A 13,273-nucleotide genomic window follows, 5' to 3' on the forward strand; every position below is an offset into this window, starting at 1 on the left:
TAGGCAGTGAGTGGCAATGTAGGATGGAGAAAAGCACCGCGGGGTGGTCATCATGGGGAGGTCAGGGAACATGCAGTGGCAATGCAGGATAGGTTTCTGAAAAACATCGCGGGGTGGTGCGCATTGTATGGGTGTGTGTTACATTAGAATCACTACTAGGAGTGAGAAAATCATCACGGGGTGGTGCGCATTGTATGGGTGTGTGTTACATTACATTCACTAATAGGATTGAGAAAAACATCACGGGGCGGTGCGCATTGTATGGGTGTGTGTTACATTAGATTCACTAGTAGGAGTGACAAAAACATCACGGGCTGGTGCGCATTGTATGGGTGTGTGTTACATTGCATTCACTAGTAGGAGTGAGAAAAACATCACAGGGTGGTGCGCATTGTATGGGTGTGTGTTACATTACATTCACTAGTAGGAGTGAGAAAAACATCACGGGGTGCTGCGCATTGTATGGGTGTGTGTTACATTACATTCACTAGTAGGATTGAGAAAAACATCACGGGGTGGTGCGCATTGTATGGGTGTTTGTTACATTACATTCACTAGTAGCAGTGAGAAAAACATCACGGGGTGGTGCGCATTGTATGGGTGTGTGTTACATTACATTCACTAGTAGGAGTGAGAAGAACATCACGGGGTGGTGTGAATCTGAGGGTCTGAATTAGGATAGGCAGTGATTGCCAATGTAGGACGGAGAAAAGCACCGTGGGGTGGTCAGCATGGGGAGGTCAGGGAACATGCAGTGGCAATGTACGATAGGTTTCGGAAAAACATTGCGGGGTGGTGCCCATTGTATGGGTGTGTGTTACATTAGATTCACTAGTAGGAGTGAGAAAAACATCACGGGGTGGTGCGCATTGTATAGGTGTGTGTTACATTACATTCACTACTAGGAGTGAGAAAAACATCACGGGCCGGTGCACATTGTATGGGTGTGTGTTACATTACATTCACTAGTAGGAGTGAGAAAAACATCACGGGGTGGTGCGCATTGTATGGGTGTGTGTTACATTATATTCACTAGTAGGAGTGAGAAAAACATCACGGGGTGGTGCGCATTGTATGGGTGTGTGTTACATTACATTCACTAGTAGGAGTGAGAAAAAAATCACGGGGTGGTGCGCATTGTATGGGTGTGTGTTACATTACATTCACTAGTAGGAGTGAGAAAAACATCACGGGGTGGTGCGCATTGTATGGGTGTGTGTTACATTACATTCGCTAGTAGGAGTGAGAAAAACATCACGGGGTGGTGCGCATTGTATGAGTGTGTTACATTACATTCACTAGTAGGAGTGAGAAAAACATCACGGGGTGGTGCGCATTGTATGGGTGTGTGTTACATTACGTTTCACAAGTAGGAGTGAGAAAAACATCACGGGGTGGTGCGCATTGTATGGGTGTGTATTACATTACATTCACTACTAGGAGTGAGAAAAACATCACGGGGTGGTGTGAATGGGAGGGTCTGAATTAGGATAGGCAGTGAGTGGCAATGTAGGATGGAGAAAAGCACCGCGGGGTGGTCATCATGGGGAGGTCAGGGAACATGCAGTGGCAATGCAGGATAGGTTTCTGAAAAACATCGCGGGGTGGTGCGCATTGTATGGGTGTGTGTTACACTACATTCCCTAGAAGGAGTGAGAAAAACATCACGGGGTGGTGCGCATTGTATGGGTGTGTGTTACATTACATTCACTACTAGGAGTGAGAAAAACATCACGGGGTGGTGCGCATTGTATGGGTGTGTGTTACATTACATTCACTACCAGGAGTGAGAAAAACATCACGGGGTGGTGCGCATTATATGGGTGTGTGTTACATTACATTCACTAGTAGGAGTGAGAAAAACATCACGGGGTGGTGCCCATTGTATGGGTGTGTGCTACATTACATTCACTAGTAGGAGTGAGAAAAACATCACGGGGTGGTGCGCATTGTAAGGGTGTGTGTTACATTACATTCACTAGTAGGAGTGAGAAAAACATCACGGGGTGGTGCGCATTGTATGGGTGTGTGTTACATTACATTCACTAGTAGGAGTGAGAAAAACATCACGGGGTGGTGCGCATTGTAAGGGTGTGTGTTACATTACATTCACTAGTAAGAGTGAGAAAAACATCATGGGGTGGTGCGCATTGTATGTGTGAGTGTTACATTACATTCACTAATAGGAGTGAGAAAAACATCACGGGGTGGTGCGCATTTTATGGGTGTGTGTTACATTACATTCACTAGTAGGAGTGAGAAAAACATCACAGGGTGGTGCGCATTGTATGGGTGTGTGTTACATTACATTCACTAGTAGGAGTGAGCAAAACATCACGGGGTGGTGTGCATTGTATTGGTGTGTGTTACATTACATTCACTAGTAGGAGTGAGCAAAACATCACGGGGTGGTGTGCATTGTATTGGTGTGTGTTACATTACATTCACTAGTAGGAGTGAGAAAAACATCATGGGGTGGTGTGAATCGGAGGGTCTGAATTAGGATAGGCAGTGAGTGGCAATGTAGGATGGAGAAAAGCACCGCGGGGTGGTCAGTATGGGGAGGTCAGGGAACATGCAGTGGCAATGCAGGATAGGTTTCTGAAAAACATCGCGGGGTGGTGCGCATTGTATGGGTGTGTGTTACATTAGAGTCACTAGTAGGAGTGAGAAAAACATCACGGGGTGGTGCGCATTGTATGGGTGTGTGTTACATTACATTCACTACTCGGAGTGAGAAAATCATCACGGGGTGGTGCGCATTGTACGGGTGTGTGTTACATTACATTCACAAGAAGGAGTGAGAAAAATCTCACGGGGTGGTGCGCATTGTATGGGTGTGTGTTACATTACATTCACTACTAGGAGTGAGAAAAACATCACGGGGTGGTGCGCATTGTATGGGTGTGTGTTACATTACATTCACTAGTAGGAGTGAGAAAAACATCACGGGGTGGTGCGCATTGTTTGGGTGTGTGTTACATTACATTCACTAATAGGAGTGAGAAAAACATCACGGGGTGGTGCGCATTGTATGTGTGTGTGTTACATTACATTCACTAATAGGAGTGAGAAAAACATCACGGGGTGGTGCGCATTGTATGGGTGTGTGTTACATTACATTCACTAGTAGGAGTGAGAAAAACATCACGGGGTGGTGTGCATTGTATGGGTGTGTGTTACATTATATTCACTAGTAGGAGTGAGAAAAACATCACGGGGTGGTGCGCATTGTATGGGTGTGTGTTACATTACATTCACTACTAGGAGTGAGAAAAACATCACGGGGTGGTGCGCATTGTATGAGTGTGTTACATTACATTCACTAGAAGTAGTGAGAAAAACATCACGGGGTGGTGCGCATTGTATGGGTGTGTGTTACATTACATTCACTAGTAGGAGTGAGAAAAACATCACAGGGTGGTGCGCATTGTATGGGTGTGTGTTACATTACATTCACTAGTAGGAGTGAGCAAAACATCACGGGGTGGTGTGCATTGTATTGGTGTGTGTTACATTACATTCACTAGTAGGAGTGAGAAAAACATCACGGGGTGGTGTGAATCAGAGGGTCTGAATTAGGATAGGCAGTGAGTGGCAATGTAGCATGGAGAAAAGCACCGCGGGGTGGTCAGTATGGGGAGGTCAGGGAACATGCAGTGGCAATGCAGGATAGGTTTCTGAAAAACATCGCGGGGTGGTGCTTATTGTATGGGTGTGTGTTACATTAGATTCACTAGTAGGAGTGAGAAAAACATCACGGGGTGGTGCGCATTGTATGGGTGTGTGTTACATTACATTCACTACTCGGAGTGAGAAAATCATCACGGGGTGGTGTGCATTGTACGGGTGTGTGTTACATTACATTCACAAGAAGGAGTGAGAAAAATCTCACGGGGTGGTGCGCATTGTATGGGTGTGTGTTACTTTACATTCACTACTCGGACTGAAAAAAACATCACGGGGTGGTGCGCATTGTATGGGTGTGTGTTACATTACATTCACTAGTAGGAGTGAGAAAAACATCACGGGGTGGTGCGCATTGTTTGGGTGTGTGTTACATTACATTCACTAATAGGAGTGAGAAAAACATCACAGGGTGGTGCGCATTGTATGTGTGTGTGTTACATTACATTCACTAATAGGAGTGAGAAAAACATCACGGGGTGGTGCGCATTGTATAGGTGTGTGTTACATTACATTCACTACTAGGAGTGAGAAAAACATCACGGGCTGGTGCACATTGTATGGGTGTGTGTTACATTACATTCACTAGTAGGAGTGAGAAAAACATCACGGGGTGGTGCGCATTGTATGGGTGTGTGTTACATTATATTCACTAGTAGGAGTGAGAAAAACATCACGGGGTGGTGCGCATTGTATGGGTGTGTGTTACATTACATTCACTAGTAGGAGTGAGAAAAACATCACGGGGTGGTGCGCATTGTATGGGTGTGTGTTACATTACATTCACTAGTAGGAGTGAGAAAAACATCAAGGGGTGGTGCGCATTGTATGGGTGTGTGTTACATTACATTCGCTAGTAGGAGTGAGAAAAACATCACGGGGTGGTGCGCATTGTATGGGTGTGTGTTACATTACATTCACTAGTAGGAGTGAGAAAAACATCACGGGGTGGTGCGCATTGTATGGGTGTGTGTTACATTACGTTTCACAAGTAGGAGTGAGAAAAACATCACGGGGTGGTGCGCATTGTATGGGTGTGTATTACATTACATTCACTACTAGGAGTGAGAAAAACATCACGGGGTGGTGTGAATCGGAGGGTCTGAATTAGGATAGGCAGTGAGTGGCAATGTAGGATGGAGAAAAGCACCGCGGGGTGGTCATCATGGGGAGGTCAGGGAACATGCAGTGGCAATGCAGGATAGGTTTCTGAAAAACATCGCGGGGTGGTGCGCATTGTATGGGTGTGTGTTACACTACATTCCCTAGAAGGAGTGAGAAAAACATCACGGGGTGGTGCGCATTGTATGGGTGTGTGTTACATTACATTCACTACTAGGAGTGAGAAAAACATCACGGGGTGGTGCGCATTGTATGGGTGTGTGTTACATTACATTCACTACCAGGAGTGAGAAAAACATCACGGGGTGGTGCGCATTGTATGGGTGTGTGTTACATTACATTCACTAGTAGGAGTGAGAAAAACATCACGGGCTTGTGCGCATTGTATGGGTGTGTGTTACATTACATTCACTAGTAGGAGTGAGAAAAACATCACGGGGTGGTGCGCATTGTATGGGTGTGTGTTACATTACATTCACTAGTAGGAGTGAGAAAAACATCACGGGGTGGTGCGCATTGTATGGGTGTGTGTTACATTACATTCACTAGTAGGAGTGAGAAAAACATCACGGGGTGGTGCGCATTGTATGGGTCTGTGTTACATTACATTCACTAGTAGGAGTGAGAAAAACATCACGGGGTGGTGTGAATCGGAGGGTCTGAATTAGCATAGGCAGTGAGTGGCAATGTAGGATGGAGAAAAGCACCACGGGGTGGTCAGCATGGGGAGGTCAGGGAACATGCAGTGGCAATGCAGGATAGGTTTCTGAAAAACATCGCGGGGTGGTGCGCATTGTATGGGTGTGTGTTACATTAGATTCACTTGTAGGAGTGAGAAAAACATCACGGGGTGGTGCGCATTATATGGGTGTGTGTTACATTACATTCACTAGTAGGAGTGAGAAAAACATCACGGGGTGGTGCCCATTGTATGGGTGTGTGCTACATTACATTCACTAGTATGAGTGAGAAAAACATCACGGGGTGGTGCGCATTGTAAGGGTGTGTGTTACATTACATTCACTAGTAGGAGTGAGAAAAACATCACGGGGTGGTGCGCATTGTATGGGTGTGTGTTACATTACATTCACTAGTAGGAGTGAGAAAAACATCACGGGGTGGTGCGCATTGTAAGGGTGTGTGTTACATTACATTCACTAGTAAGAGTGAGAAAAACATCATGGGGTGGTGCGCATTGTATGTGTGAGTGTTACATTACATTCACTAATAGGAGTGAGAAAAACATCACGGGGTGGTGCGCATTTTATGGGTGTGTGTTACATTACATTCACTAGTAGGAGTGAGAAAAACATCACAGGGTGGTGCGCATTGTATGGGTGTGTGTTACATTACATTCACTAGTAGGAGTGAGCAAAACATCACGGGGTGGTGTGCATTGTATTGGTGTGTGTTACATTACATTCACTAGTAGGAGTGAGAAAAACATCATGGGGTGGTGTGAATCGGAGGGTCTGAATTAGGATAGGCAGTGAGTGGCAATGTAGGATGGAGAAAAGCACCGCGGGGTGGTCAGTATGGGGAGGTCAGGGAACATGCAGTGGCAATGCAGGATAGGTTTCTGAAAAACATCGCGGGGTGGTGCGCATTGTATGGGTGTGTGTTACATTAGAGTCACTAGTAGGAGTGAGAAAAACATCACGGGGTGGTGCGCATTGTATGGGTGTGTGTTACATTACATTCACTACTCGGAGTGAGAAAATCATCACGGGGTGGTGCGCATTGTACGGGTGTGTGTTACATTACATTCACAAGAAGGAGTGAGAAAAATCTCACGGGGTGGTGCGCATTGTATGGGTGTGTGTTACATTACATTCACTACTAGGAGTGAGAAAAACATCACGGGGTGGTGCGCATTGTATGGGTGTGTGTTACATTACATTCACTAGTAGGAGTGAGAAAAACATCACGGGGTGGTGCGCATTGTTTGGGTGTGTGTTACATTACATTCACTAATAGGAGTGAGAAAAACATCACGGGGTGGTGCGCATTGTATGTGTGTGTGTTACATTACATTCACTAATAGGAGTGAGAAAAACATCACGGGGTGGTGCGCATTGTATGGGTGTGTGTTACATTACATTCACTAGTAGGAGTGAGAAAAACATCACGGGGTGGTGCGCATTGTATGGGTGTGTGTTACATTACATTCACTAGTAGGAGTGAGAAAAACATCACGGGGTGGTGCGCATTGTATGGGTGTGTGTTACATTACATTCACTAGTAGGAGTGAGAAAAACATCACGGGGTGGTGCGCATTGTATGAGTGTGTTACATTACATTCACTAGAAGTAATGAGAAAAACATCACGGGGTGGTGCGCATTGTATGGGTGTGTGTTACATTACATTCACTAGTAGGAGTGAGAAAAACATCACAGGGTGGTGCGCATTGTATGGGTGTGTGTTACATTACATTCACTAGTAGGAGTGAGCAAAACATCACGGGGTGGTGTGCATTGTATTGGTGTGTGTTACATTACATTCACTAGTAGGAGTGAGAAAAACATCACGGGGTGGTGTGAATCAGAGGGTCTGAATTAGGATAGGCAGTGAGTGGCAATGTAGCATGGAGAAAAGCACCGCGGGGTGGTCAGTATGGGGAGGTCAGGGAACATGCAGTGGCAATGCAGGATAGGTTTCTGAAAAACATCGCGGGGTGGTGCTTATTGTATGGGTGTGTGTTACATTAGATTCACTAGTAGGAGTGAGAAAAACATCACGGGGTGGTGCGCATTGTATGGGTGTGTGTTACATTACATTCACTACTCGGAGTGAGAAAATCATCACGGGGTGGTGTGCATTGTACGGGTGTGTGTTACATTACATTCACAAGAAGGAGTGAGAAAAATCTCACGGGGTGGTGCGCATTGTATGGGTGTGTGTTACTTTACATTCACTACTCGGACTGAGAAAAACATCACGGGGTGGTGCGCATTGTATGGGTGTGTGTTACATTACATTCACTAGTAGGAGTGAGAAAAACATCACGGGGTGGTGCGCATTGTTTGGGTGTGTGTTACATTACATTCACTAATAGGAGTGAGAAAAACATCACAGGGTGGTGCGCATTGTATGTGTGTGTGTTACATTACATTCACTAATAGGAGTGAGAAAAACATCACGGGGTGGTGCGCATTGTATGGGTGTGTGTTACATTACATTCACTAGTAGGAGTGAGAAAAACATCACGGGGTGGTGCGCATTGTATGGGTGTGTGTTACATTACATTCACTAGTAGGAGTGAGAAAAACATCACGGGGTGGTGCGCATTGTATGGGTGTGTGTTACATTACATTCACTAGTAGGAGTGAGAAAAACATCACGGGGTGTTGCGCATTGTATGGGTGTGTGTTACATTACATTCACTAGTAGGAGTGAGAAAAACATCACGGGGTGGTGCGCATTGTATGGGTGTGTGTTACATTACATTCACTAGTAGGAGTGAGAAAAACATCACGGGGTGGTGCGCATTGTATGGGTGTGTGTTACATTACATTCACTAGTAGGAGTGAGAAAAACATCACGGGGTGGTGCGCATTGTATGGGTGTGTGTAAAATTACATTCACTAATAGGAGTGAGAAAAACATCACGGGGTGGTGGGCATTGTATGGGTGTGTGTTACATTACATTCACTAGTAGGAGTGAGAAAAACATCACGGGGTGGTGCGCATTGTATGGGTTTGTGTTATATTACATTCACTAGTAGGAGTGAGAAAAACATCACGGGTGGTGCGCATTGTATGGGTGTGTGTTACATTACATTCACTAGTAGGAGTGAGAAAAACATCACGGGGTGGTGCGCATTGTATGGGTGGTGTTACATTACATTCACTAGTAGGAGTGAGAAAAACATCACGGGGTGGTGCGCATTGTATGGGTGTGTGTTACATTACATTCACTAGTAGGAGTGAGAAAAACATCACGGGGTGGTGCGCATTGTATTGGTGGGTGTTACATTACATTCACTAGTAGGAGTGAGAAAAACATCACGGGGCGGTGCGCATTGTATGGGTGTGTGTTACATTAGATTCACTAGTAACAGTGACAAAAACATCACGGGGTGGTGCGCATTGTATGGGTGTGTGTTACATTACATTCACTAGTAGGAGTGAGAAAAACATCACGGGGTGGTGCGCATTGTATGGGTGTGTATTACATTTCATTCACTAGTAGGAGTGAGAAAAACATCACGGGGTGGTGTGAATCGGAGGGTCTGAATTAGGAGAGGCAGTGAGTGGCAATGTAGGATGGAGAAAAGCACCGCGGGGCGGTCAGCATGGGGAGGTCAGGGAACATGCAGTGGCATTGTAGGATAGGTTTCTGAAAAATATCGCGGGGTGGTGCGCATTGTATGGGTGTGTGTTACATTACATTCACTAGTAGGAGTGAGAAAAACATCACGGGGTGGTGCGCATTGTATGGGTGTGTGTTACATTACATTCACTAGTAGCAGTGAGAAAAACATCACGAGGTGGTGCGCCTTGTATGGGTGTGTGTTACATTACATTCACTAGTAGGAGTGAGAAAAACATCACGGGGTGGTGCGCATTGTATGGGTGTGTGCTACATTACATTCACTAGTAGGAGTGAGAAAAACATCACGCGGTGGTGCGCATTGTAAGGGTGTGTGTTACATTACATTCAGTAGTAGGAGTGAGAAAAACATCACGGGCTGGTGCGCATTGTATGGGTGTGTGTTACATTACATTCACTAATAGGATTGAGAAAAACATCACGGGGCGGTGTGCATTTTATGGGTGTGTGTTACATTAGATTCACAAGTAGGAGTGACAAAAACTTCAGGGACTGGTGCGCATTGTATGGGTGTGTGTTACATTACATTCACTAGTAGGAGTCAGAAAAACACCACAGGGTGGTGCGCATTGTATGGGTGTGTGTTACATTACATTCACTAGTAGGAGTGAGAAAAACATCACGGGGTGGTGTGAATCGGAGGGTCTGAATTAGGATAGGCAGTGAGTGGCAATGTAGGATGGAGAAAAGCACCGCGGGGTGGTCAGCATTGGGAGGTCAGGGAACATGCAGTGGCAATGCAGGATAGGTTTCTGAAAAACATCGCGGGGTGGTGCGCATTGTATGGGTGTGTGTTACATTAGAATCACTACTAGGAGTGAGAAAATCATCACGGGGTGGTGCGCATTGTATGGGTGTGTGTTACATTACATTCACTAGTAGGAGTGAGAAAAACATCACGGGGTGGTGCGCATTGTATGGGTGTGTATTACATTTCATTCACTAGTAGGAGTGAGAAAAACATCACGGGGTGGTGTGATTCGGAGGGTCTGAATTAGGAGAGGCAGTGAGTGGCAATGTAGGATGGAGAAAAGCACCGTCGGGTGGTCAGCATGGGGAGGTCAGGGAACATGCAGTGGCATTGTAGGATAGGTTTCTGAAAAATATCGCGGGGTGGTGCGCATTGTATGGGTGTGTGTTACATTAGATTCACTAGTAGCAGTGAGAAAAACATCACGGGGTGGTGGGCATTGTATGGGTGTGTGTTACATTACATTCACTAGTAGGAGTGAGAAAAACATCACGGGGTGGTGCGCATTGTATTGGTGTGTGTTACATTACATTCACTAGTAGGAGTGAGAAAAACATCACGGGGTGGTGCGCATTGTATGGGTGTGTGTTACATTACATTCACTAGTAGCAGTGAGAAAAACATCACGGGGTGGTGCGCATTGTATGGGTGTGTGTTACATTACATTCACTAGTAGGAGTGAGAAAAATATCACGGGGTGGTGCGCATTGTATGCGTGTGTGCTACATTACATTCACTAGTAGGAGTGAGAAAAACATCACGCGGTGGTGCGCATTGTAAGGGTGTGTGTTACATTACATTCAGTAGTAGGAGTGAGAAAAACATCACGGGCTGGTGCGCATTGTATGTGTGTGTGTTACATTACATTCACTAATAGGAGTGAGAAAAACATCACGGGGTGGTGCGCATTGTATGGGTGTGTGTTACATTACATTCACTAGTAGGAGTGAGAAAAACATCACGGGGTGGTGTGCATTGTATGGGTGTGTGTTACATTATATTCACTAGTAGGAGTGAGAAAAACATCACGGGGTGGTGCGCATTGTATGGGTGTGTGTTACATTACATTCACTACTAGGAGTGAGAAAAACATCACGGGGTGGTGCGCATTGTATGAGTGTGTTACATTACATTCACTAGAAGTAGTGAGAAAAACATCACGGGGTGGTGCGCATTGTATGGGTGTGTGTTACATTACATTCACTAGTAGGAGTGAGAAAAACATCACAGGGTGGTGCGCATTGTATGGGTGTGTGTTACATTACATTCACTAGTAGGAGTGAGCAAAACATCACGGGGTGGTGTGCATTGTATTGGTGTGTGTTACATTACATTCACTAGTAGGAGTGAGAAAAACATCACGGGGTGGTGTGAATCAGAGGGTCTGAATTAGGATAGGCAGTGAGTGGCAATGTAGCATGGAGAAAAGCACCGCGGGGTGGTCAGTATGGGGAGGTCAGGGAACATGCAGTGGCAATGCAGGATAGGTTTCTGAAAAACATCGCGGGGTGGTGCTTATTGTATGGGTGTGTGTTACATTAGATTCACTAGTAGGAGTGAGAAAAACATCACGGGGTGGTGCGCATTGTATGGGTGTGTGTTACATTACATTCACTACTCGGAGTGAGAAAATCATCACGGGGTGGTGTGCATTGTACGGGTGTGTGTTACATTACATTCACAAGAAGGAGTGAGAAAAATCTCACGGGGTGGTGCGCATTGTATGGGTGTGTGTTACTTTACATTCACTACTCGGACTGAAAAAAACATCACGGGGTGGTGCGCATTGTATGGGTGTGTGTTACATTACATTCACTAGTAGGAGTGAGAAAAACATCACGGGGTGGTGCGCATTGTTTGGGTGTGTGTTACATTACATTCACTAATAGGAGTGAGAAAAACATCACAGGGTGGTGCGCATTGTATGTGTGTGTGTTACATTACATTCACTAATAGGAGTGAGAAAAACATCACGGGGTGGTGCGCATTGTATAGGTGTGTGTTACATTACATTCACTACTAGGAGTGAGAAAAACATCACGGGCTGGTGCACATTGTATGGGTGTGTGTTACATTACATTCACTAGTAGGAGTGAGAAAAACATCACGGGGTGGTGCGCATTGTATGGGTGTGTGTTACATTATATTCACTAGTAGGAGTGAGAAAAACATCACGGGGTGGTGCGCATTGTATGGGTGTGTGTTACATTACATTCACTAGTAGGAGTGAGAAAAACATCACGGGGTGGTGCGCATTGTATGGGTGTGTGTTACATTACATTCACTAGTAGGAGTGAGAAAAACATCAAGGGGTGGTGCGCATTGTATGGGTGTGTGTTACATTACATTCGCTAGTAGGAGTGAGAAAAACATCACGGGGTGGTGCGCATTGTATGGGTGTGTGTTACATTACATTCACTAGTAGGAGTGAGAAAAACATCACGGGGTGGTGCGCATTGTATGGGTGTGTGTTACATTACGTTTCACAAGTAGGAGTGAGAAAAACATCACGGGGTGGTGCGCATTGTATGGGTGTGTATTACATTACATTCACTACTAGGAGTGAGAAAAACATCACGGGGTGGTGTGAATCGGAGGGTCTGAATTAGGATAGGCAGTGAGTGGCAATGTAGGATGGAGAAAAGCACCGCGGGGTGGTCATCATGGGGAGGTCAGGGAACATGCAGTGGCAATGCAGGATAGGTTTCTGAAAAACATCGCGGGGTGGTGCGCATTGTATGGGTGTGTGTTACACTACATTCCCTAGAAGGAGTGAGAAAAACATCACGGGGTGGTGCGCATTGTATGGGTGTGTGTTACATTACATTCACTACTAGGAGTGAGAAAAACATCACGGGGTGGTGCGCATTGTATGGGTGTGTGTTACATTACATTCACTACCAGGAGTGAGAAAAACATCACGGGGTGGTGCGCATTGTATGGGTGTGTGTTACATTACATTCACTAGTAGGAGTGAGAAAAACATCACGGGCTTGTGCGCATTGTATGGGTGTGTGTTACATTACATTCACTAGTAGGAGTGAGAAAAACATCACGGGGTGGTGCGCATTGTATGGGTGTGTGTTACATTACATTCACTAGTAGGAGTGAGAAAAACATCACGGGGTGGTGCGCATTGTATGGGTGTGTGTTACATTACATTCACTAGTAGGAGTGAGAAAAACATCACGGGGTGGTGCGCATTGTATGGGTCTGTGTTACATTACATTCACTAGTAGGAGTGAGAAAAACATCACGGGGTGGTGTGAATCGGAGGGTCTGAATTAGCATAGGCAGTGAGTGGCAATGTAGGATGGAGAAAAGCACCACGGGGTGGTCAGCATGGGGAGGTCAGGGAACATGCAGTGGCAATGCAGGA

This window comes from Cavia porcellus, unplaced genomic scaffold (genome assembly GCF_034190915.1).
Source record: "Cavia porcellus strain 051 isolate PalLab524CR breed Dunkin Hartley unplaced genomic scaffold, mCavPor4.1 scaffold_21, whole genome shotgun sequence".
NCBI classification, from domain to species: Eukaryota; Metazoa; Chordata; class Mammalia; order Rodentia; family Caviidae; genus Cavia; species Cavia porcellus.